Source organism: Gymnoscopelus microlampas (genome assembly GCF_963454915.1).
Source record: "Gymnoscopelus microlampas genome assembly, chromosome: 1".
Lineage (NCBI taxonomy): Eukaryota > Metazoa > Chordata > Actinopteri > Myctophiformes > Myctophidae > Gymnoscopelus > Gymnoscopelus microlampas.
The window spans coordinates 52,565,619-52,591,942 of NC_139962.1; positions in this window are offsets into that span (position 1 = coordinate 52,565,619).

The following is a 26,324-nucleotide window of genomic DNA, read 5'->3' on the forward strand; positions in this document are numbered from 1 at the left end:
ATGGAAAATTTTAAGCTCTGCCATTAAAAAGTAAGAATTCAAATAACTTTCTTCATTGAGAATTTTATAGATTCCACGTTACAAATGACCTTGAAAAAGAAAGAGAGAGAGAAAGAGAGAGAGAGAGAGAGAGAGAGAGAGAGAGAGAGAGAGAGAGAGAGAGAGAGAGAGACAAAAGAGGCGGTAATGAAAAATAGCTCGACAGGTCTAAAGTTACAGTGGAGGTTAACATGGTTTTAAATGGCTCCTACAGGTATGAGGACTCTCATCCACACAATCTGCCAGCTTGTCTGTAGGCTATTGAGCAAACTAATAGAAAACACATAAACAGTCAAAACATGTCAACATTAACCACTTAAAACCTTTTTTGTATGCTTTGTTCAATGGTTTAAAAACAAAATCTTAAAAATTGCACCAATAATGACATGCACAAAATGGGGACACCCGGTTAACTATAAGGGTTGGAAAAAAGAGTGACACTCTTAGAAACAAATTGCAAAGTAAGGTACTAATGATTCTTCTCCCTCAAAGAAGAATATGCATTCATATACTGGAATAAAACATTGTAGTTTTATGTAATTCTAATATTAACAGTTTATAATTGTATCTTCTTGCTCTGAATTCATATAACAGTGTGGCCTTGATGCTGATTATGTACTTATGGCTGTTCTTTTGTGTTGATCCAATCATCAGCAACTCAAAATGATCATTCGTTTATTATAATTAGCGATTGTGGCTTTTGTGGGAGGATAGCAAAAGCTGAGCGAAAAAAACAAAACAAAACTTCTTCTTTAATCAGCCGCCCGAAAGAGGAAGACATTTTTGACTGATTAAAAACGCCAACATTACATTTATGATGGACTTCCTGTTATGTCTGCCTCACATCCCTGCTCATGGGCAGGCACATCGTTGTGTTGTTTCTGCTCGCGACATTCCTCTCAAATATTCCATTTGTTCCTTTTAATAACTGCATTTCCCCTCTCGTGTTATTTCCCCCATTCTCTGTTCATAACCATGTCTTCAGCAGCAGCACGGGGCCTGATTTCTGTTAGATGAGAGATTACAGTGATTAGAAAAACCTAAACATCCGCCAGGTTTCAGTCCGTTTTTTTTCTCCACGTGGTGCACATTGTCTGTCTCTGAGAAATAAGAGGCCTTCTGTCGCCGGGGCCAGGCCCTTTATGGTACACTGACACATAATTCCCCCTGGGCTCGCAATAACGCTGGGGCCTCACAGAGACTAAATAAAGACGACGCGAAAGAACTACAAGATAAATAAAAATGGAGCAACAAGAAACATATTTCTTTTAACTCCTCTGGGGGAGAGACGGGGGGGGCTTTTTAAATACCAATCTGCCACCTCTGACAAACACAGACCGGCAGCATCAAACTCATCCATTGTCACTGCCTCGCTTCACTGGCTGTCTCGACCGTTTTCTCCTGCTTCCAATCACCCTTTCCAACACCACCACCAACACCACCCAACCAACCACCCAACATCTCCTCCTATAGGAGCACCACCCAACCCCAACCGCCTCCCCTCCCCCGCCCTGCCACCTCCACCTCCAACCCCCCACACCCCAAGCTTCTTGAGCCGTCCGGCACCCGTCAATAAATCTATCTCGGGGGATCGATGGCTCAGCAAATCACTAAAAGTTATCAGCTGAAGCTCCTGCCAAATCTGCAAACACAATCACTATGTAAATCCATCTATACTCCCTAGTCCTGACAAAGACCGCCTGCCACGGAGGGAGAGGCCATGCAGGTGTTTTTTAAGCAGAGCTGGTTTTCTCTGTAGCTCTCTGACTGTCAAATAGAAATGGACCACAGCTCTGGCTGCTTACTGGACTTACAGCACATCAACCCATTAAGGCCTGAGGTTCCGATTCCACAAAATGTCTTGTAAATCCAGTTTTCTGAAAAACGTATGTTGCTATATATCAGTGGATGTCAAGGACCCCCAAAATTATATTTGGCCGCGGACCCAGCATCTCAAAATATTTTGTTCCAGGGACCCCCAGAAGCAAAGATTTGAGTTAAAACAATGTAGCGTGAGCTTGTGAGCTTGTATATCTGCTATTTTTGAATAGCCGAAGAAATCTAAAAATGACACCGATTATTTCCCGGTCTAAATGGGTTTAAAGTATATCAAAGAAACCCATTTCTCCGTAGATGTTTTTAGGGAATCGTGTTTACAGTGTTAGAAGACAAAGATCACCACGGTTAACAACGAGACGATGCTGCATGTTATGTAATAATAGGATGATTTTTGCACGTTTTCTTCGGTTTTCTTTAACCACTTAAGATCCTACACTTAGCTGACCAATTTCGCAAGGACTCTATAGTCTATACTACTAGGTCCCCTCCTTTTTTCACTCCAAAATAATAGCTCTGCCATTTCCACTATTTTCACCAAATGTTAGAACCGGAATATGGAAGGGTTCAAGTGCTTAGTGATGAAACTGTGATGGCAGTATTATTTCATTTCGTATTTTTTACATGAAAGCTGCCATGGGCTGGTCATTTATATGCCGACACTGAACCCCGATGGTGACATCTGTGCTTCTGTCCGTCATGAGGCTGCTACACCCCCCCCCCCACCCTCAGACTACCCCCCCCCCCCCCCCCCCCCCCCTGCCCCCCCCCTCCTTCAACATCGCCATGGGCCATCCCCCTCCTCCCACCGTCCTTCTCTCTCCCTCTCTCTCCCTCTCTCTCTCGGCTGGACAGCATGGTCAAACCCAGGCAGCGCTCCGGGGAGAGGGAACTCAGTGATGAAATTGAGGTAGGCAGTTGGTCCTTCAGCCCCAGGGTCATTATTTAAAAAGTGACAGAGACTCCAGTGAGCGGGGGGGGGGGGGGGGGGGGGGGTGTACTGAAGGTGTAAAGATGGGGAGGGTGGGGAAGGAGAGGGAGAGAGAGAATGGAGAGAGAGAAAGACAGTTTGTGTGTGTGTGTGTGTGTGTGTGTGTGTGTGTGTGTGTGTGTGTGTGTGTGTGTGTGTGTGTGTGTGTGTGTGTGTCATGCAGGTGCGTTGTCCAGTGAAGGCAGAGAGCGAGAGAAAGTGAATGACAAAAGGAGAATGTTGTTGGGGGGGGGGGGGGTGGGGGGGGGCTTTAAGTTGTGCAGGTGCATTGTCCAGCGGAGGCGGGTGTGTGTGTGGGGGGGGGGGGAGAGAGAGAGAGAGAGAGAGAGAGAGAGAGAGAGAGAGAAGAGAAGAGAGAGACAGGAGTGCATGGGGAGACAAATGAATCCAGCAGGCATTTGGTACACACCGGAGATTGCTTATCGATCCGGATCGCAGTATTCAGGGCGGGCAGAGGGAGAGGCCTGAGAATTTTCTGAGGGAGTTAATAACCTGGTAGCTCAGCTGTCTTGTCCAATTCACCCAAGGCAGAGGCCTAATCAGCCCTGGATTCCTTTTCTGTCTGAGGGAGGGAGGGACGGACAGACAGAGAGGGGGGGGGGGGGGGGGTTCAGCTATAGTCACCCGTCCCCGCCCTTTCAGGTCTGGTCCCCCCCCCCCCCCCCTCCCAAACTCACTTCCAGTCCGTCGGACAGCTCTGAGAGTGATTGAAATGACAGCCTATAGAAAGAGGCTAATCAAATTGTTTATTATCAGTCTGAATCAATATGTATGGATTGTTAAAACATCAAAGTCAGCCCCCTTTGGAAAAGTAATAGTCGCGGGGCCGGGCCGGCGGCTGTATAGCGACCACATCAGCATCAGCAGCTGCTGCTCTCAGCGGAGAAGAGAGAGAGAGAGAGAGAGAGAGAGAGAGAGAGAGAGAGAGGAGGAGGAGAGGAGGAGGATTGTGTGGCAGCCTCGCTCTAGTTTAAAGCCACTTTCACTCTTACTTAAGTCCCGCTGACCTGCTGGGGTCACTTGGCTTGAAGGGGATGTACTACACAGATTTTTGTGAAAAAATAAAAAGGACTGCCAGAGAGCTGCCTGCATAATCCTAACCCGCTCCAAACTCCCCCCCCAAACCCAAGTCTGCCCTCCAGCTAGCCCAAAACGCACCTGTCCACTGGATGAAGATGATAAACCATCACAGTCAGTGAAGGAAATGAGTCTACTGCATGTCCTGGGGTAAAAAGACCCCTATCACTCAGCCCCCTTTGCTCTGCTCCCAGCGATATTTTGGACTTACCGGTCATTGGTTTACGTCAACAAATTCAATATTTTACACCAGTTCCACCCTTTTTCGCTCCAAATCTGGCTTCTCTCTCCGTTTTTTTTTTTTGGGGGGGGGGGGGGGGCTGGGGGGTTGCAAATGAGGTCAGGGCTGATGAATGAGTCAAGCGGGGGGGATCAAATTGCTTTGAGATGGACATTGTAGTTGGACCCAGGCTCCGAGACAAGCTTGGCATGGAAGATTGATGGATCAGCCATTGTCCATTCATTGTGGGTCCTGTGCATGACACCTGACGTTTGGGCTGGGGTCTCTCTCACTCTCGCCCTCTCCCTCCCATTATACCCCTACGAGTACAAGCCCATGTCACGGGCCTGATAGAATGATTAGACCCCTGAATGATATCTTCTTCTAGGAGTGCTCCATCTTGAGCAGTTTACTGCCAGAGGAACATTGAGACAGATTCACACATCTAAACCGTCGTCTGGTCAAACAGAGAGCTGCCATATGCCCACAGACTGACAACTTTAAGAAGAAAGAAAAAAAGAAAATGCTTCTATTTACACCAACTATGGGGTTTCCAGTAATTAATTTCTTCTCACGTCCCTCTCTGTGAAACACATAGTTCACCAGACGGGTCAGGCCTAGAGTTCAGATCCTTCAGGATTCTAACGATTCCCTCTCAAAGGTCCGATTCCAAATGGAACCCTTAGAAGTCTGTACCTCTGAGAGTGTACAAATGGATTACCGGTCCATTTGGTTCCATGTGTACACTCTCACAGTTATTTAAATATCATAGGTTGGTTCTTTGAAATTAAAAAGTTTGAGAACCATCGGTATTGTAATTGTATAGCAGACGTGCAAGTCCACATAACCAGCTCTGACAGTGTGATCAAACCGGTTCCGCAAATGGTTCCGAAATGTGACGGAACCGATTCCGGTTCCTCAATGTTGGATCTGGTTCCTTCGGTTCCTCCAAGTTCCGGATCCCAACCCTATAGTCAGGCCGTAACCAGGAGCACTCTCCTTGAAGGAGGAGTCCTCTCCTCGCTGAGCTGTACAGCAGAGGTTCTCAAACCTTTTCATGTCAAGGACACCCAAATTGACACTTGACCCCCCATTTGAAAAGATATGCCAAGGACCCACAGAGAGGATTTGTTTTGGCTCTACTAGGAGTGATGTTCAACCATTTTAATTTCAAGGACCCCCAGTTTGACATACATTAGGCTACGGACCCCCATTTAATGGCATTTCTAACTCTGGGACCCCAATTTATATTGTATACTCAACGTTAATGTAACTCTGAGAATGTACAGATGGAACCAAATGGACCCTAACGGTTCCATTTGGTTCCATCTGTACATTCTCCGAGTTATAGACCCCATAAGGGTCCATTTGGGTCCTAACTATCTAACATTTAGCTGGGGACCCCCTGGAACTCCCTCAAGGACCCCCCCCCCCCCTGGTCCTTTGAGAACCACTGCTGTAAAGGACACCATGACACGGGAATCAAACCTGTGATCTGAACTATACTGTATAGGTTTTACCTCTATAGTCCGCTCCGCTGTCTTCATTTTGACCTCCTATTCTTTCTTGTCGATCATGTCTAGCCTGCTCAGATTACCAATTCTACACTGCCCTCTTCAAAACGGATGCTAATCCACATCACTCACAAACACACTCCTTCCTAATTGGAAGTCCACTCAACTCCTTATCATGGGCCCCATTACAGGCCACAGACATCACTCACTCTACAAATTTGTTCTATGATTTCGTTCTCCCTTTTATAGCCATGATAAAGGCCAGAGGCACCGTATTGATTTTTTATAAAAAAACATGAAGTCGAGGCCTCAAGAAATGGGATGTTTGCCTGTTCAATAATTGGTCTAATAACCATGACGGACAAAATAAAAATGGAGGGGAAAAAAGGACAAAAACACAAAAAAAATGCATCTGGACTTGAGACCATTAGCCTCGTCTACGTCTAATGAAGAGCTTTGTGAAGGACAGAACTTCATGGTAACATGGGTCTAGAGATGTACTCGCTGTTGATATAAAGAAACATTTAGTTGGAACGCCAAAAGGCAGAAACATCGATGAAATAGTTGCATTATGGAGCCAGAGTATGCAACTTTTTTCTTCCTTTTTAAAGATCTTTCCTGAAGGTCAGCAGCACGTCACCAAACCTTTGCTGTGCCTTTACCGTTCCTGATATAAAGAAACACACAGTGGTGGAAAGCAACTAAGTACATGAACTCAAGTACTGTAAAGTTTTGAGCTACTTTTACTTTACTGGAGTATTTCCATTTTTCTATACTTTTAGCACATGGACAAACGACATCATCGACTTGTGACGGGCGTTATCCCCCTTGAGTAAAAGATTATTTCTAAATTGTAAAATAACTGAAATATTGAAGGTGGTTTTAATTTTACATTTTAGTTATAGAGGGTAAAGTTCAACAACGTGCCAGTTCAGTTTGGTGAAGTAATTTTGCTTCTCCTGTTAATATATATCGTCTCCGTCGGGTGGAAACCTCATATGTCCAAAACTGTTACTTTTCAAATTTAAAAATAGCAAAAGCAGCAGATCCACAAGCTCAAAACGCGTCGCTTCGCGCCGTGTTTCGAGTTTGTAGATCTGCTACTTTTGATACTTTTGTGTGATGCTGTAGTATGATCAAGTAGGGCGTTGATTTACGAAAAAACACAAAAAAGGTTAGAATATGGAGATAAGAGGTTTCTACCCGACAACAACGATAGAGCCCCCCAAAAGCCCTTCCTCCTCTCTCTCTCTCTCTGGGCTGATCTATCTTGTGGTGTTGATGGCAGGGTAACAGTAGGGTTCTTGTCAAAGCAGCACTTGTTCAGCCACCACCTTCCTCTCCTTGTCGTTACATGACGTGGGTCTCTAATTAAAGACTGCATACACCAATATAACCCCCCCCCCCCCCCCCCAACCAAATCCCACGCCCACCCTCCCTCGGCCAAGCCAAGACAAAAGTCTCTCTTCCTCTCTCTCTCTCTCTCCCTCTCTCTCTCTCTCCCGCTCCCCCTATTCCCTATCAGCCCTACATCCACAATTAGGCCCTCTCTCTCTCTCTCCACGGCGAGCCAAGGCGCTGCATTATTGATGGAGTGGAACGCTTGATTGGAACTCTTTACACGGCTCCGGAACAGCACAGTCGCTCCATTGTCATTAAACACCACTTAAACCGAGTCAAAACATACCAGCTGGACACGCTTCCTAAACATCCGGGTTATGATGTGGTGGAGGACGGTTAGGGGGTTCAGGAGGTGTGTGTGTGTGTGTGTGTGTGTGTGTGTGTGTGTGAGGGTGTGTGTGTGAGCGTGTGTGTTTGTGTGTGTGTGTGGTAGTTGTGGTGGGGCTGGGGGTACAACTGGATTGAATATCGATGTAGTGTGCAATACCTCACGCGGGGGGTTGCGTAAGCAAAAAGTACCTGTGGGGGTGGAAAACTAGTCGTCTGGATCAGTGGTTCTCAAACTTGATGTGTATGATATATATAATGATATGTATTTGGCTGTGGACTGCCCAAATTCTCAAAAAATATTTAGTTTTCAAAAATAGCAGATCTACAAGCTCATATCGCATTTTGAATAGCCAAAGTATAAAGTATGGTTGAAGTGGTTATAATGATTGTGCCGCTATATTATATTATATATATTTTGCTGGCGACCCCAGACCCCACTTTGAGAACCAATGGTCTGGATGACTTAAGCCCAAACATACTTTGTTTTAGCGAAAATACCCGATCTGCAAATTGCTATAGTTTGTAATCTTTCTCAAAATAAATTGAAAATCTTTGAAAATCTTCGCCTACATGCCAAAACATAGGAACGCCAAAGAACACGAGAGAGCGGAAAATGGTGGATTTCATGTCCCATCGACACACATATGTAAGAGATAGAAAAGGCAAGTGAAGCGCGGCAACGTCAACCCCCCCCCGTATGATGAGACAATTAAATGGTTGAAATTATAACAAACCCTTTAAACCAGGAAATATGTACTCACATCAAAGTGGAGTTAAAGAGTATTACCGGAGCGTTCGGTCAATCAGCTGAGGCCCGGTGCACAGATATAATGCATTACTTCATATCAAAAGCCCTTCTAATGGGAACAGCATGTCATATAATACCACACAAACACACTACATGTCATTTGTAATACTTTTGGCACGCAGAGAACAACAGGCTTGTTGTATGGATGTGCAAGAGAGGGCATTTTAGGAAAGGATGTTTGAGTGGGTTTGTACTGTATGTGTGTCATCATAAGGCAGGGGGTCTTCAACGTTTTCAGGCCAAGGACCCCCTAGCTGAGAGAGAGAGGAAGCAGGGACCCCCCTCTACATTGTATATACAATTGTGTTTCAGATTAAACTTGTTTTGTTTACTTGGTCTGCTCTTTTTTTCCCTCTACACCTAAAACTCTTTGCCAAAAATAGCCGGTCTACAAGCTCACAACGCCTCGCAGCACGAGGCGTTGTGAGCTTGTAGATCGGCTATTTTTGGTTCTCCTCAGAAAAGGGATGCTAGGGTTCAAGTGGTTATGGTAAAAAAAAAAAAAAAAAATCATATCACACAAAGATTTGGCGGACCCCCTGTACTAACTCTGAGGACCCTCCCTAGGGGTCCCAGACCCCCTGTTGAAGACCCCCGTCATAAGGTATATTATGTAGAGAGAAAGGAGGGGTGGTGACGGGGGCAGAGAGGATTTATAGTTTTGAGTTTGGGTATATAGGGAGTCGAGAACAATAATGTAGTGTATTGGGTATAGGGTCATTCCACATACGTGTGTAAAACGACTATAGGAGAGAGAGAAGGCTGAAGTTCCTCTGGTCCAACACCTCCACAATATTAGCCCTAATTAATACACACTCAACGTCTGATAACACTGTGGCTGAGGGTGGATCTCCTTAAGAAGAGACTTAATCCAGCTAAAGATTGCCCCGCTCCTCTCTCTCTCCATGCGGCTGCATCACAATCAAAGCTATCAGACAAGGTCTCTGGTGGACTCATTAGTGAAATGCACAGCGGCGGGGGTCTCGGCTAAGGGCCGACCCACCCCCCTCACCACCACCACCCCCCCCCCTCTCCCCACACGCTGACCTGAGTGGTCAGGGGGATGCTCCTGTTATTATACTGTTGATTAAGCTCTACTGATGGACACCTTGACTGGTCTGGTCAGAGATTTGATTAATCACCGTCCAGACTAGTCTGTCTGGCTACTGGTCTGGTATGTGTGTTTGAGAGAGAGAGAGAGAGAGAGAGAGAGAGAGAGAGAGAGAGAGAGAGAGAGAGAGAGAGAGAGAGAGAGAGAGAGAGAGAGAGAGAGAGAAAGTGTGTAGAAGTGGTGTATGTATATGGCGGACTCCGAGCGAGCGAGCGCATGTGTGCGCGCGTGTGTGTGTGTGTGTGTGTGTGTGTGTGTGTGTGTGTGTGTGTGTGTGTGTGTGTGTGTGTGTGTGTGTGTGTGTGTGTGTGTGTGTGTGTGTGTGTGTGTGTACAAGTAAGCACCCATGGGTATATATACTGTATGTCTGTATGTCAGTGATACAATTATAATTAACAATTTAGCAGACGCTCTTAATCCAGAGAGATTTACAGTAAGCAAGGGCAACACGAGGTAATACATCAAATGCATAGATATAGTAATCTAAAATCATTAGGTAAACCAAGAACCTATCATCAGTTTAAGCAGTATAATATCGAAAAATCAATAATATGTACATTGAAATTATACACACTGGATGCCAGGTCTACAAATGACCTGGCCTCCGTCTACACAACATGCTACCTAAGTTACATTTGATACGTGATCAACACTGGTTCTGTATCCGTTTTCATCTACGTAAAAAGTCCTGCTTAACCACTTGCTAGATCTACAATCTCACAATTGTGAGCTTGCAGATCTGCTATTTGCGGCAAAGAGATTTAGGTGTGGTGGAAAAACAGGAGGGGGCCAAGTATAGCCCCCTGGTGGACTCCTCCGGTCAACAAAGTAAATTGGATTCAAGTGGTTTTAATAAACGAATACTAATACTAATACTAAACCATACTTATATTCGCCGTTGGAGAGTATAAGCTTGGTAACTATTATTATCAAACATACTCCCAGGACTGTCTGAACTTTGCTGTGTGGGACAGACATTCATACCTGGAATGGACTTCATGTTGCCACTGATGCCATTGCAGAATGTCCTTTTTTTCTTTCTTTTTTCTTTTGAATAAATATGTTGTTTTGTTGTATAACTGCAGCCATCTACCATGGCGGACTCTCCCTCAATGCGTCTATTAAGCTAGACTGATGTATAGGCTACATGTACCGTATAATGTGTGCACTGTGCAATTATTCATGCCAGTGAATGGGTAGGAGATGCGTAAGAGAATAAGTAAGAGAGGTTGTGTGTGTGTGTGTGTGTGTGTGTGTGTGTGTGTGTGTGTGTGTGTGTGTGTGTGTGTGTGTGTGTGTGTGTGTGTGTGTGTGTGTGTGTGTGTGTGTGTGTGTGTGTGTGTGTGTGTGTGTGTGTGTGTGTGTGTGTGTGTGTGTGTGTGTGTGTGTGTGTGTGTGTGTGTGTGTGTGTGTGTGTGTGGTCTTGAGGTCTCTTCTTACCCAGAACAGGGGGTCAGATATCAAGGCCAGCTATCAGGGCCAAAGGTGATCACCCAATGAACATTATCCAGCATAAAGAATGTTGTGCCTTATGTTTTACAGTACACACAACACCAAACATGACCTTTACGAGCACTATGAAATACACCTGACCCAAGCAAACCATACCACCACCACCATCACACAAACAAAGTCAGCATGAAATGGGCCTGTCAGGAAATTAGACAGACTAAGGCACATACTGTATACTGTTGATGGCTAATGTAGCAATATACAGAGGTACAATCGACCAACCACACATTATTCACTTTCCCTATGCTTCCCATTCAGTAAGTAGGCTATCAGTGAAAATCATGGCATCTGTATGGAAAGTACTTACAGTCCTCTTATCGGGGAAAAAAGAAAAAAATCAGTTCAGCCTTTGATGTACCTGATCAGAATTCAGAATACATCTAAACTGTAAAATCACGAGGGTACAAATGTGTACCAACACTGTCTCACAGTTAAATCAATACTGAGGATTTTACCGTGTACTGTAGATCTGCAACCGGCACGATAAAATCCTCAGCGTTACTTTAACTCTGTGAAAGTGTACAAAATAATTAATGGACCCAAATGGGACCATTTGGGGATCCATGTGTGTGTACACTTTCACAGTCAAATGAACATTGAGGATTTTTACCGCGTCGACTGGGTTAAAGATCGCTGAGCCATGTATAAAGCGCCTGAAAGTAGGAACTCTCACCATGTCCCTGCATTAATAACAGCCTGCTATGTTATCGTTATGAGCACCTCGACGTGCCCAAGCCTCCGCTTCATGGCCCCTCTAATAGCTCGCTGGTCAAGGGTGATTTATCTGATAAACTGCTTTTGTGTTCCAACCTGCCTAAGAGAGATGGCTTAAGCACAGCCCCCACCCCCCGGTCTTCCATAATGCGCTTTATAAATACAAAAACAAATGGTTGCCTGGGGAGGAGTGGGGTTGTGTGTGTGTGTGTGTGTGTGTGTGTGTGTGTGTGTGTGTGTGTGTGTGTGTGTATATACACACGCCTGGGTGGGTGGGTGGGTGGGGGGGTTGTTGAATCGTATCTCTTGCGCCTTAAGGGAGTCCGGGAAAAGCCCAGGTTATAACTCCTCCATCACCTGCCCCTGCCTCACGCTCCTTCATGCATTTACTCGGGATGTACCGCAAATTACAGCCCGCCGACCATTAGTTCTTTTCAGGGTTAATATTGATGCAGATATCATTCCTATCCGCCGTGTCATTTATTTGAAATACTATGTGCGAGGAGTAGCTCCGGCAGTGAATCAAATCAATTGATAGAGCAGTTAGCCTCGCAAGGCCCCGGCAGCCCCGCGAGCCGCTGAGCGAGCATGAAATATTATGGAGATTGTTCTTTAAAGTGATCTCTTCATCATCATTTGTCTGCAGCCCCGGCGATCCGATCCCCCCCTCGCCCCCCCGCCGCCCCCCGCCCGTCACCACTTCCCCTCTCGGGCAGCACAGCTGTCATAACTCAATCAGCCGGATAATGCAGGGCGCACAAGCTACCCCCGCGCCGCCACCACCACCACACGGAAAAAAAACCCGCCCTCCCTCCCTCTCTTTACCGCCGCTGCCACACATGTCAAGGAGCATCCGGAGAGTCGCTCATCATCGGCGCTGATGGCCCTCCTCTCTGGGGCCCGCTTGTTTGTGTCACTTCCTATGTGCGGGGCCGCTAGTTCATGTCACCCCGCTACAGTAGGGGAGGGCATGCCTTGCGTGCTTTATTTCATGTTCGACTGCTCCGCAGAGGAGCAGAGGTGTGCAGGGTGCGAGGGTGGGGGGGAGTGGAGGGGTGACATTGCTGCTCCAACGTTATGACAGCCAGTTGAACTGCCTGCTCCGTTCATGTGCTGTAAGTGGATATGATGGCGGAGGTTGGGTTTTTCTTTTTTTTACGGCACTCTCCACAGTCTGTTAGTGTGGCTGTAAGAGGGCTCGGGGGGGGGGGGCTGGGGGGGGGGCTGTTTGTTATGTCTTTACTGCCCATAAATGGAGCGGTGCGCATATTTTCTGAGTCATTAGGAAGACGGTTGGGAGATGCATGCAGCAAGAGACTCATGCTGTACATACTAGGCTCCCGGGGGGGGGGGCATTTTACCGGGGCCAAAATCAGTCGCCGTAGTCTTTCACCGTGCACCACATTCTTAGAGCGACGCGAGTTCTTAGAACGTTGCCTGCCGTCCTAGCTGTCCTCATGCTTGTCACCGAAGAGAGACGAGGGCGCATCTTCAGTGACAGCAGTGCCCAGAGGATACTACACAGGGGCCCCCAGAGGAAAAAGCTGCATTATTAATTGCCAGGATACCAGGATCCGTGAGCCGCCCCGTCATGCCATCCTGATCAGTGCCTCATCGTCGACTGATATTACATCAGTCAACGGGTCCGTACTTAGGTATTGTCGCGGTGAAGCCACTTACATGCTCGTGCCCACTGCATTACCAAAGTGATACGGAGAGGTTGATACTGAGAGGGTGCCGCATAGGTCTAGGCATGCAGATACCCTTGACCCTTGTACCTGTGGCGGACGACATTGTCAAGGTGAGAGTATATGTTTGGAAAAGTCTCTCAAGTACGCTGGTGTTCATGTTACTTGTGGTAATTCATCACAGTAAAGCCACATACATGCTCATGTGCTCCATCTGCATTACCAAATTAAGGACGATATTGAGAGGCGACCAGCTAGGTCTAAGTATATGGATACTTTGTCTCATTGGCTTGTGGGCACGGACTGTCGTCATGTTCGTGAGGGTGTATACGTACGTCATGTTAATGTGAGAGTGTGCACTGTATGTTTGAAAAAGAGTCGCTCGAGCAAACTGGCGTTCCCGTTATTCGCCGTAACGAGTAACGAAGATTGGCTTGAACCATAAGCTCTCAAATACTGTGACTATTGTGCAAAAAATCGTGAGTATTAATTTGGTCTCGGGGCCAGATTTATGTACAGTTGTGACGTTCCAAAGTTTCAAAGAGCCTGCCATTGGCACTACAGTCAGTGGAACATCAGTGGATAGTCAAAGCCTTGTCACGGAGAAAGGGGGGCATTTGCCAGGTGTGAATTGGCCTAATTTCACACCTGGAGAATCAAGCACGATGATGGGGTTAAAAAAATACTTAACAGGGAAAGATCAGGAAAAGTGAAGAGAAGAGTGAAGAAGTCAGATGTCATGTCTGTCTGTACATCTGAACAATGTACATGCCCTGGACCCCAAGTGCAATTTGCGCTGGAAAGGCGCATAGAATTGATGATGTACTAAGGCAGCACCTCATACTGTAGCCTCATTTCTGCATTTAAAGCAGAGCTTAAAAGGTGCAGTGGACTGGTGGAATTGGAGCCCTCAACCCTAACCCTCAAGAATAAACAGAAATACTACATTCAGTGATGATCACCAAAACATTTGGAGGGACACAGTACAACTCCAAATGAGAGAAATTGAATTTAGGCTGCCATTGCTCATAAAATAAATACACTGGAGTCAAATAAACTCGCCAGGACAAGGAGCTCTGTATTAGAGATAACTTGAATATTCATTTAGTTTTCAGTTTCTGTAATAGTCCTGAAAGCTCTCGCCATTGAACGTGGGGAACCTTGTGCGCTGTGCGGTGCTGTTGTAGATTCTATTTATCCAGATGTCAGATAGTGTGGGTTCAAGTTGCAAGGCGCTTGACGTGCCGGATGGGAACACGGTGTGAGGTTCAAGTTCGCCTTTGACTTCTTAGAATAATTATGTGACTGCATGCTTAACCTATAGGCTGATTATTTCAGTTATTCTCTCAATAACAACAACAATCACACATTTCACAGACTTCTTTTAACCACTTAAACGACTTACAAAATGCCAAGATCATATAGTAAATGGCATGAATCTTAGTCAACCAACAACAGACCACGTGGTCATGTAAATAGAGTGCAAAGAAGGAAAACATCTATGATGTATGACTTCAGATTTCAGTCCTGATCTGTGCCCTGTTCAAAAAGTATAACACACACACACACACACACACACACACACACACACACACACACACACACACACACACACACACACACACACACACACACACACACACACACACACACACACACACACACACACACACACACACACACACACACGTGTTACGCGCCCCTCCTGATCAACAGGACACCAGTGGGTGAGCAGCTTCATGCACCTCAGGGTGCACCTGACTTGGAGTAAGTAAGCACTCAGAGATCGTGGCAAACAATGCAAGACACCGACTGCCCCACCTCGCAGTTGCAGCTATCAAGAAATAGCAAAAACATAACGCAACCCAAAAAAAATGAAACCTGGAATTGCAAACCCTGCCTGCCTGCCATCTCTGGTTCTACGTCTCTCATGATTTATGACCGATTATGTAATTTTGACATTGTTTGTGGCCGTGACCTTTGATCTTTTCAACCCAACATTTACGGTAACCATCTGCTTGGGGCAGCCTACTGATTATGTTTGCAACATTTCATGAGCATCCACCCATTCATTCTCAATTAGCCAGTTATTATTTTTGTTCGGACACACACTGTTGACATTTCCTATGTCAACAGAAATTAATCAGGAGCTTAGATACTATGTTTAAAATGCCCATAAACTCCCAGACCCATATGAAGCGCGGCAAGGCCTAGATATTATCTGACAAAGTGTACAGGAAAAATGAGCATAGTGTTACGACGACGGCAATGATTTAATTTATTGATTGTCAACAAGTGACTGTGAGCAGCCTGGCAGAGGCGGTGACATCTGCATGAGTCTCAGTCAGAACAACAATAAAGTCTCTTAGAAGCGTAGAGCGAGAGAGAGAGAGAGAGGGGCGATTTATCACAGTGCAGTGGTTAAATTCATACAGGGTCATTGTTTAAGTCTGCAAGTGGATGCTGAATCTAAGCTATTCATCAAAGCCAGATGGACTACAGTATGTGCCGGGTGGCTTAAGGTGCTGTTGCTTACTTGGGGGAAATGCCGGGGTTTAACAGGAAGGTGTGCGCGTGTGTGTGTGCGTGCGCGTGTGTGTGTGTGTGTGTGTGTGTGCGCGTGTGCGTGTGTGTGCGCGCGTGCATGCGTGATGGCTTGAATTAATCTGTTTACAGTACGCGTCTGTAACTTATGTGAATTTGAGCGTAGAAACATGATGAGTGTGTTTGTGTGCATGTGTCTTTGTGTAAATGCAAATGTCTGTGTGTGTGAAACATTGAGTTTTGCATGAGTAATGACCACCATATTGATCAGAAAAGCAAGAGGTGGAACTGTCTCTTCCCAGGGTGCAACACTCTCTTCCCAGGGTGCAACAGTCAGTAGCTGGGATCCGCACTGGCAGGGAAGCGAGCGAGGGAGCCATGAAAAAGTCATTAAAATACAATGAAACTGTCCTGACAACGCGTTGTGCAGCGACATTGTCCACCCCTCCAATATTCGCTCGCCGGTGGCTCCATTTTTGCGAGGTTTCGCGGCTGTGTCCCTTCCTATATTTATTGGGTCGCGATATGCACGCTGCTTCGTGCCTGTTCCTGGAATACTAGACTATTTTGATAGAAGAGAAGGAGTGTGTATCTCAGGAGCAGGATCATCAGCAGACATTAGGAAGAACTGGAGCATCAGGGACTATTAAATGCCCTCTTTATTTACTAGAGGTTCGGCCCGCTATTCGACACCCCCACACCCATGTCGCACCGCCTATCCGACCGATATGCCCATAAATCTCCATATATGTGCGTTTGACCCGGTTTCTGTTGTGTCCGACATCAATGCATGTTGATCTCCATATATGTCCATCAGACTCCATACTGTATATTATGTGCATTTGACGGGGGGCTATGTGCACGTAACTCCATATATGTGCATTTGCATTAGACACAGTTTCTGTTGTGTCTGACATCAGTGCATCATTTGACGGGCCCCTTATGTTGTGTCTGACATCAGTATGTTGAATGGTTTATGTTGTGTCTGATATCAGTGCATGTTGATCTCATATATGTGCATTTCACTACATACTGTATATGTACATTTGACTCCATATATGTGCACTTGACGGGACCCCCCCCCCCCAGGGCTGCGGCGGTCAACCGACCCACTGGGATCATATTGGATAATAGGCATTGTAATAGGCAAGATTTTGGTTGACAAATGAATATTAATTCTACAATTAATAAATTATTATCAATCAATCAATCAATCAATCAATCGACAGTCTGGGCTTCTACATTTCTATCATGTGGAGATTTTTCCTGCCCAAAATGGGAGGAAGAATGTGTTGTGTTTCTAGTGTCAACAGTTGGTTTGACTAGTAGCTCTCTGCCACCAGCAGGCAGTGTGACTCATACTCTCAGCACCAGCTGGATATCATTCCACTCAGCCTCCCAGCTCTATGATTGGACAGGTATAGACGCAAAAGGGCACATTGCACATTTCTCGCCGCAACTTTCCACAGATTCAGCAGAAAATATTTTATGGTGCAGGGTTTTTTTTTTCTTCTTTTCTTTAACTCACCAAACTCCAAAACAATGTGCACCGTTTCATAGCTTTATATGCAACATGTGGATTCTGCTCCCTTTTTCTACGCTTTGGTTATTAATTATACAGATATTGCTCTGGCGGAGGAGGCGCAGAGACAGGAAAGGCTGCAAAACAGCTTTGGAGGTTCACCTACATTCAGAGTCTGAAGTTTAATTTCAGTGTTTGACTTTTTAATATCCACCCTTCGTGGTCCAAGTGGTACTCTGTTCTCTCTCTCTCTCTCTGTGTGTCTCTGGTGTGTGTGGTGCTGGGGCGTGCATGGCTCTGTAGTACAGCCTCTCTCACTTCTCTCCCGGTCGGAAGGGGGGGGGTCCAGATCTGCACAAACTACTACACTACAAATTACACAGCGGGTTCCTCTGCAGCCGGAGCCGGCACACAGCACAAACAAGCAGCAAAGCAACACTGAAAACCCTGTTCTGCATCCACTCACACGGACTTACATGACCCACATCTGAGTCAAAAGTCCACACCCATACTTCCATGTCACCCCACCACCACCACCACCAGCCCCACCAGCCCCCCCGCTCTATAATCCCACACCTACGCAGTTTGGGTTGGTTCAGGCCCCGCCCACTCCTCTCTCTACTCCCCTCCCCTTCCTCTGTCTTTTCATTCATGAATACTCCTCCTCCCCAGTCACCCCTCCCCTCTCTCTCTCTCTCTCTCTCTCTCTCTCTCACTCTCTCTCTCTCTGTGTGCAGTGTGTCACAGCCAGTGGTCACAGCATGCAGCTGTTTCATTTTAGGGACCGGGGTTGGGTTGGGAGGGGGGTGGGGGGGTTCCAGAGCCACCAGACATACACTCAGAGCCAATATACAAAAGAGAAAAAAGAGGGGAAAAAAAGAAAAAAACACCCCACACTCGATCCTTGTCCGGAGCGCTCTGGCAAGTTTAACTACGGAGCCTCTTGGTTGTTGTAAGAGATTTAATGAATTCCTTTCTTCAAAAGTTTTCATAATGCTCTCTGGTCCTCTCTCTCGCTTGTTATTTCCCCCCAGAGCCAATTTGTTGATCTCTCGTTGCTGAAAAATATGGCATTCGGGGTAATGGTCTGCTGCAAAGCAGCTCAAGTGTTTAATAAACTTTACTGTGTCTGGGTCTCGAGGACCACCTCCTACCAAAGTTACAGACACGCATGGAGGAGGAAGTGGAGCCTAGCGACCGAGCAGCATCTGCTAACAAGAAAACGAGTCGCGGGCCAAGTAGACCAATAACGTCATTCGAAACACTCCGCTAACCATATTTAAAAAAAAAGAACTCTGCAGAAAACCGCCTCTTGCTGGAGCCCGTTCAGGAACATCAACGAGAACACACAATGGTATCAGCGATACGAGGCGGCCTGGCAGAGCCCTGGTACGTACGTGGGCCAATATGCGTCCCAGCTGCGGGCGCTGCATGCAGCTATAGCCTGGCAGGGGATGGTTTTGGCGGGCCTCAGACAGTGGGTGCTCTGTGGTGGAGGGTCTGCGTCACGCCATCAGAATGCGAGCGCGGCGGAGCTAGATGTGGGTCCCTGAGAAACAGAGCCCACAGCACGGCATTATTATCAGCCCGGGGCTCGATAACAAACGTGGAAACTGTGAGGCCAACAGGAAAGACCTGTATGGGTTGCTTCCCAGGCCCATGGCCGTGCACTGCTCTCACTTCTCATGACCAATAACTTCCCTTAAGACAGCGATTCCCAACCTGTGGGCCGGGGCCCACTATGTGGGTCATGAGGGTATGTATTGCAAGTGGGCCCCCAAATAATTGAAAAAAATAAACACTACGATTTGAATGATAATACATGTTTACATTATAAAAAATAATGTAAAAAGGGTAGGCCGTGGTCAAGATGATTTTCAAGTGGGCTCTGGTCCAGAAAAGGTTGGGAACTGCTGCCTTAAAGATGAAGCTCTGTATAACGCCATGTGTTTACAGTCACTCTTGGCAAAGCCTCCTTATATAAAGCAGTGTGTGCAGAGAGCGTGCAGGTTAGGACGCTCAGAGGGCATATCATATGAGGCTATAGTCAAATATGAGGGAATGATATCATCCGGACAGATGTTCACTTGTTTGGTAATAAGGCCTGAACCTTTCACACGACACCATATAGAAGACCAAAGACAAAGGAAAAGCAACGGTTGGTTCTTTAACCATGTGAACCCTATATGTGTCCCTGTTGTGGGCACTGGGCACTGCAACGCACTGTGAGCTTGTAGATCAGCTGTTTTCAGCGAAGAGATTTTGCGTAGAGGGGATCCCCCTTATTGTGAAACCTGACAGATTAGTCTCACCGGGGCTCAACAGGCAAGGATGTAAAAAGAAAAACCCCAGAATTTTAAACCATTAAGACCTGGAACGCATCTGTGTCACTTTTTGATTTGAGCTAAAAAGCATCATTTTACACTTTGGCTATTCAAAAATAGCAGATCTACAAGCTCATAGCGCGGCACCGAGTGCCGCGCTACGAGCTTGTAGATCTGCTATTTTTGAAAAATCGTGAACATTTGTGCAAATCTTAAATATATATTGTTTTAAAGCGAACATTTTTAACTCAAATCTTGGCTTCTGGGGGGTCCCTGGAACAAAATATATTGAGATGGGGGTCCGTGGCCAAATACATATACATTTTGGGGTCCTTGAAATGAAAAAGTTTGAGAACCACTGATATAGTAACACACGTTTTTTCAAAAAACTGTTAGGATTTAGAAGACATTTTGTAGAATCGGCCTCAGGTCTTCTTAGGGTTAAGACGATCAATTCATCGTAGGACGTTCCGTTTGCTCAAGAAAAACATGACATGTTGCTTCACACACATGACGTTACTTCCACACATAAACACATGGCGGGGAGCGGCCCGCGTGTTGTCTGGCCATGTGTAGCAGCAGAGGGACTGTAATTAATAACATGTACCATCACCCTCCACCCCCCCCCCCCCCCTCTCCCCCCCAAAAAAAGACATTAGCTTGTTGAGAGGAGCTGAACAAAGCCCTCCTCTTCCCTGTCTCTCTTGTCTCAGGGGTTCGGGGGAAGAGGAGTGCAGATGTTAGTCGGGTCAAATAAATAAGTGGTGATTCAGGGCCGGTCTCTCTCTCTCTCTCTCTCTCTCTGACATCCAGTCCTCTGCCAGCAGCCACCTGTTGCTTTCTTCTGCTTCTATAAATGCTGCATGGCCAGGAGGAGGAAGTCCTCTCATGTGGAACTGAGCGACGGGCCCCCCCCCCCCCCCCACACACACACACACACACACACACATCCACTCTGTGGAACTGTAATGGCTTAAATGAAATTGTATGCGGCCTCAGAGACGTCATCCAGGCCCTTTAACTTGTCCCAGAATTATGCAGAGAGAGCGAGAGAGAGAGAGAGAGAGAGAGAGAGAGAGAGACAAAGAGCTCTCTCCTTCCGTAATGTGGCCAGATGCTAAGTCCATCAGGTGCCTAAGTGAACAGAAAGGCAAGTGATTCAGAGTGCTGGTGCTGTGAAGTAGTATGAAATACAAATGAGGAAAATCAACCAAATATTATAAATTAAATATCTGTAAAACTTTTTTTATTCTATTTTTATGCCTGGCATCAAAAGGTCACTTTTTATCTCAAAAGTTTTTAACGACGAGTCCGTTCTGTCTCACTATCGCTGGTGCAAGCAGCAAACTTTGCAACCCCAATAACTTCTGATTATCTAAAATGCCCTTTGGATCAAACCTAATTAAACACAGGGGCCAATTACCAGAAGTGAAATTAGCAACATTTAAATGCGTTCCATTTACTTGATTAAAGTTAGATGACGCGAGCGAGATAAGCTGGCGACCAATACTGCTAGAGATGAAAGCAATAGCTCCACATATTGGGTGTCAGGTGAAGCGTGGGCGCGCACACGCACACGCACACACACACACACACACACACACACACACACACACACACACACACACACACACACGTGCAAGCGCACACACAGGAGAATGGGGTCATGAAAAAAAAAGAAGAAAGAACCACAGGTAAATAAATGAAGAGTGATGAGTGATGTCACATCCTCCTGGTCAGGGCTGGGCTGGGTATCGTGTAAACCTCAAAGCTCTGTCCTCAGAGTGTCGTGTGTTGCCCGTATAGGTACTGGGTCCCGGCACAGATACACTGGGCTTTCGGTTACACAACGACATGGAGAAATCCAGTCTGCTCGTCGGACCCAGCTCTGCTTTCTGAGGCCGGAAAACAAAGATTGAGGGGGTGACCGTCCTGTCCTGTCCTCTCTCGCCTGTTAGTACATTTAGAAGCGTTGTGATTTATATGGTATAGGCTCAGAAGAACAGATCCCTTTATACGTATGATGCAGACCCTATACATCATTGGTTCTCAAAGTGGGGTCCCTAGGGGGGTCCTTGGGGGTGGGGGGGGGGTGTACCAGGGGGTCCCCAGCAAAGTTAGTTAATATAGCGTCACAATTATTTTAACCATATTTTATTTTAGTTTTGGCTAGTCAAAAATAGCAAATATACAAGCTCATAGCGCGGCACTCGGTATGAGCTTGTAAATCTGCTATTTTTGAAAAATCCCTGGCACAAAACATTTTTGATGGGTGTTCGCAGCCAAATACATATCATTTTGGGGGGTCCTTGACATGAAAAACTTTGAGAACCACAGCCCTACATGACTCATTAGTGAGGCGTTAGCAAGCGTTCAGTGTGCAGGCGCATGTCCTCCATGCTAACCAGTAGCGGGGAGAGTATTACGTGTGCCCCGTCGGGGGAGCGCTGAGGAGCATGAGACCGGTCTATTGTGTGTTACCCTACCCTGGCCTGCCGGGGCTGTGTGGCCGCGGTGGTTCTGGACGTGTGTTTAAGGGTGTATGTATGGGGCTACTAAAGCTACCACCGGCTGGGAAACAGTCAGGCATCTGTCACTTCTTCAACCCCCTCCTCCTTTCTCCTCCTCCTCCTCCTCCAACAACTTTACATCCACCCTGAGGAGCAGGTCCCCGGGTCCCCCTGGCCTTATTCACAGCAGATGTCATAAAAAGGAGTCCCACAGCATTTCGTCCAATCAGTAACATTTAGCCAAGGCACTCATGCTAACAAATAATTAGCTCAAACGGAGCCGTTTCTTCCTTTTCTCTCCTCCTTTTCCCTCTCTTCCCTTTTCAAGCGACTGATATGAATAATGAGGCAGGGAGGTTAACGGCAGGTCACCCGGAGCTCCCTATCTGCCATGTTATTTATTCAGTGGAATGAGAAATTGATCACATTATTGCGTTAAGAGGGACCTGATTCGTTATAATCAGCCTGGTATTGGCAGCCCGGGGAGCCTGGAGGCTTGGGTCCATTGCATTAGGAATGCTCAGGCGGCCATAGGTCAAAGCCGCTCAGGCCATTTTACAACTTCATGTCACCTTCCGTGACCTTTTGATGACCACTTTACAAAATGGAGGGCCGGACAAAGACAAAGGAAAAGCAATATCGGGGAGTGCAATATTAGTCACCTGTGTAAGCACCATCCATGCGTCTTTCCGCTAACATGCTGCTAAGGCGTTTAGGGGCCAATCGTACCAACTGTTTAAGTGCTTAGGAGAGTGAAAGTAAGAATAAGGTTTGCTACTGTAGTAGCATATTAGACCCTCCAGAAAAACGTGATTATGCGCATAATTATGGCGCATCGCATAATATGCGCATCACATCGCATAATATATAATATAATATATAATATATTATTTTATTCTAGCTATTATATTATATTATAATATAATAGCTAGAATAAAATAATATATTTCCAATTATTTTGCAAATTTTTGCATATTTCACATATTTCCGCATATTTCTCAACTTTCCGCATTTATATCCCAACTTCCCGCAATTTCACCTCATAAAATCAGACAAAACCCCTGCATATTTCAGCGCAAAGGATTTTAGCCCGCATAATCAAGGATCTTTGCCCGCGTTTTTCTGGAGGGTCTAATATATAGGAGAATATTATAAACCAGGGGTCTCCAACAGGGGGTCCGGGACCCCTAGGGAGACCTCAGAGTTACTACAGGGGGGCCTCCAAATATTTGTGTGATAGGAACCCTAGCATCCCTATTCTGAGGAGAACCTTAGCCCGAAAATAGCTGATCTACAAGCTCACAATGCCTCGCAGTGTGAGGCGCTGTGCACTTGTAAATCAGCTATTTTCGGCAAAGAGGTTAAGTGTAGAGGAGAAAAAGAGCAGACCAGTGTGTGAATACACATTAACATGAATCCAACGTATTAAAAATAAAAACATTAATTTCCACAACACTGATGACAGTGCTGTCAAACAAGTCTATATGAAGCTGTATGAAATCTATGAAAAAGTTGAATCTGCAACAACATTTTATACAATATGTAGTAGGGGTCCCTGGTTCATCTCTCTCAGCTAAGGGGTCCTTGGCCTGAAAAACTTTGAAGACCCCTGTTAAGTAAACCATGACTACTACTATAACGCCTGGTTGTAGATCAGCTGTTTTCGGTGTGAGACAAGATGCACAAGCAAGTCTAAGTCCAGTAGGCTGATGTTCAAGGTAAGGATTACCACAGACCTAGCCGCAAGCAACTCTAAATTCTATTTTTAATTTCTTGAAGTCTAGAGTTGCGACACCAACCCTTGACAGCCCATTCATCCAAACAGAAAAGTCCCATCTGATTGTATTAAACACCGTTAAACTCTACCAACATTGCAGCTGTACGGAAAGCTTCAATTATCCTCTTTTTATCTGCAAAGTTTTTGTTTGTTATGAGCTACTTTCTGTCAATAAATTCCGTGCAGGTGATTATTTTTGTAAGTTCGGAAGCACTCGTTGGAAATCACTCAATGGTCCACCGTACGACCCGTTTCGAAATTGCAAATAATGCAGGATTCAGTGTTATTGAAAATGAGCGCTTCCAAACTCCAACATTTAAAAACAAGATTTATTGACAGTAAGTAGCTCATAACATGTCTTGTCTACGGTGGATTTTTATGAATCAAACACTTTGTTCAAGCTTTCCGTACAACTGCAATGTTGGTGAGTTTAACATTGTTTAATACAATCAGATAGGACTTTTCTGTTTGGATATATGGGCTGTGGATTCAAGAAATTAAAAATATAATTTAGAGTTGCTTGCAGCTACCACAGACCTACAGTAGTTTCAGCCCAAAGAATTACGTAGGCTTCAAACTAGATGGTTTCAAACAGTCTATCATTTGCCTCCAAACATTGAACAGTGACATTTTTCCAAGTGAATGACAAACAGTTGAAAACACAAACCGTCTCTCCCACACACACACACACACACACACACACACACACACACACACACACACACACACACACACACACACACACACACACACGTTACATCACCCAAGCTCATTAATCAAGCGTGTTGCCCCGTTCTGTTTGCTCTGGGCCAGAACATATTTGTTTATGCGTGTTGATTTAACCATAACGCCTCAGCGCAGCAAAATGTCCTTGGATCTCAAATTAATCTTCAACAAGGCTGTGTCATTTTTCTTTTCATCGACCGACCAGCACCTTTTTTTTTTTTTAGATCCACTCTCCACTTTATCAGCCGTATCCAAGGCTGCTAAAACAGAGGTGGACAGTTGTATTGCATATAGTAACTGCACTAGCATACTGCTATCACAGAACTTTTTCTGAATATTATTTCTACTTCCTCTGGTGTAAGTGTCTATTACTTTTCCTTATTTATTTAGATTTTAGAGGAGTGAGTACAGTATAATATGGTGTCTGTCATTTACAATCAACATCAGGACTGCAATGGGTGATACATTTACCAAGTTAGATTTCAAGCGCGCTTGTGCAAAAGCAACATCTAAAAGAATTCCATGTCAGAATCACAATCAGCTTTATTGTCACGTCACATCCAGTGGTGGAAAAAGTACTCGATTGCTTTACTTAAGTAGAAGTACCAATACTGCAATGTAGAAGTACTCCGTTACAAGTAAAAGTCCGGAATTCATATTTACACATAGCATATCCATCCGAACATTATGTACATGAGGTATTAGTAATAAGGTGCATGAGCACAGCAGCTGGAATACACCGTTCATAATCTAGACATTAAGGTGCAAGAAGAGTATTATTGTGTTTGTTGTACATGAGATTAAGGTGCAGAGTATCAGCGAGTGTCAAGTTCAACCACATAGTCCACAAAAAGGTTGCTTTTACTGGTATAATCCACAGGTCGGTCCATGAGGAAAGCAAAAGTCCAAGGCCAGCCTGATGACAGGTGGTGATGAATACTAACCCTCGAGTATTAAGGCCCACTTTTACTTAAATATATTTCTTGAGTGCTGGACTAATATTCTTCTTAACTGCTACTCTTAATTTAATTAAAAATGTAGGTACAAGCCCCTCAACACGATGCCACAAGGGGCAGCATTTCCCGTCAGGACCTCTCCAGGCAAGCAGTACCTCTTCTGGAGTAAAATCCTCCAGTTCCTTTTCTAGCTCTGGGCAACATTCACTCCCCCCCCCCCCCCCCCCCCCACACACACACACACACATCACTATGGCTGTTTACAGTGAAAAACATCTGCATTTCAATTATTCCACTTCCTGAGTCTTGAATAAAATCAGTCTCTAAAAAACAACAACAGGAAGAAGCCCATTTTTACAATAGCTGCGCTTAGATACGTATAGATGCAAGACTTCAGTGATGCCTGTAGCATGCACATACTCTAGACATGCGGTGTAAAATAGCACTCCATTTACACACGTACGAGCAGATACCTGAAGGAACACTATTCTTCAGCTTTCACACATGGGGGTGTAGGGATTAAACCATTCGTCTTCATCCAGGGGCTAAGAAGCAAACTTCATGAAACATATACAAAGTAAAATTGGCACAAAAAAAATATTTCGCTTTTATTTTTCAGGCATTTTGCAATACAAATATTTTCCATTAATTATTGATTGGAATTCAATCCAATTTAAACCATGACTGTCCCTACAGTGAAACACCATTGTATTTGATTGAAATT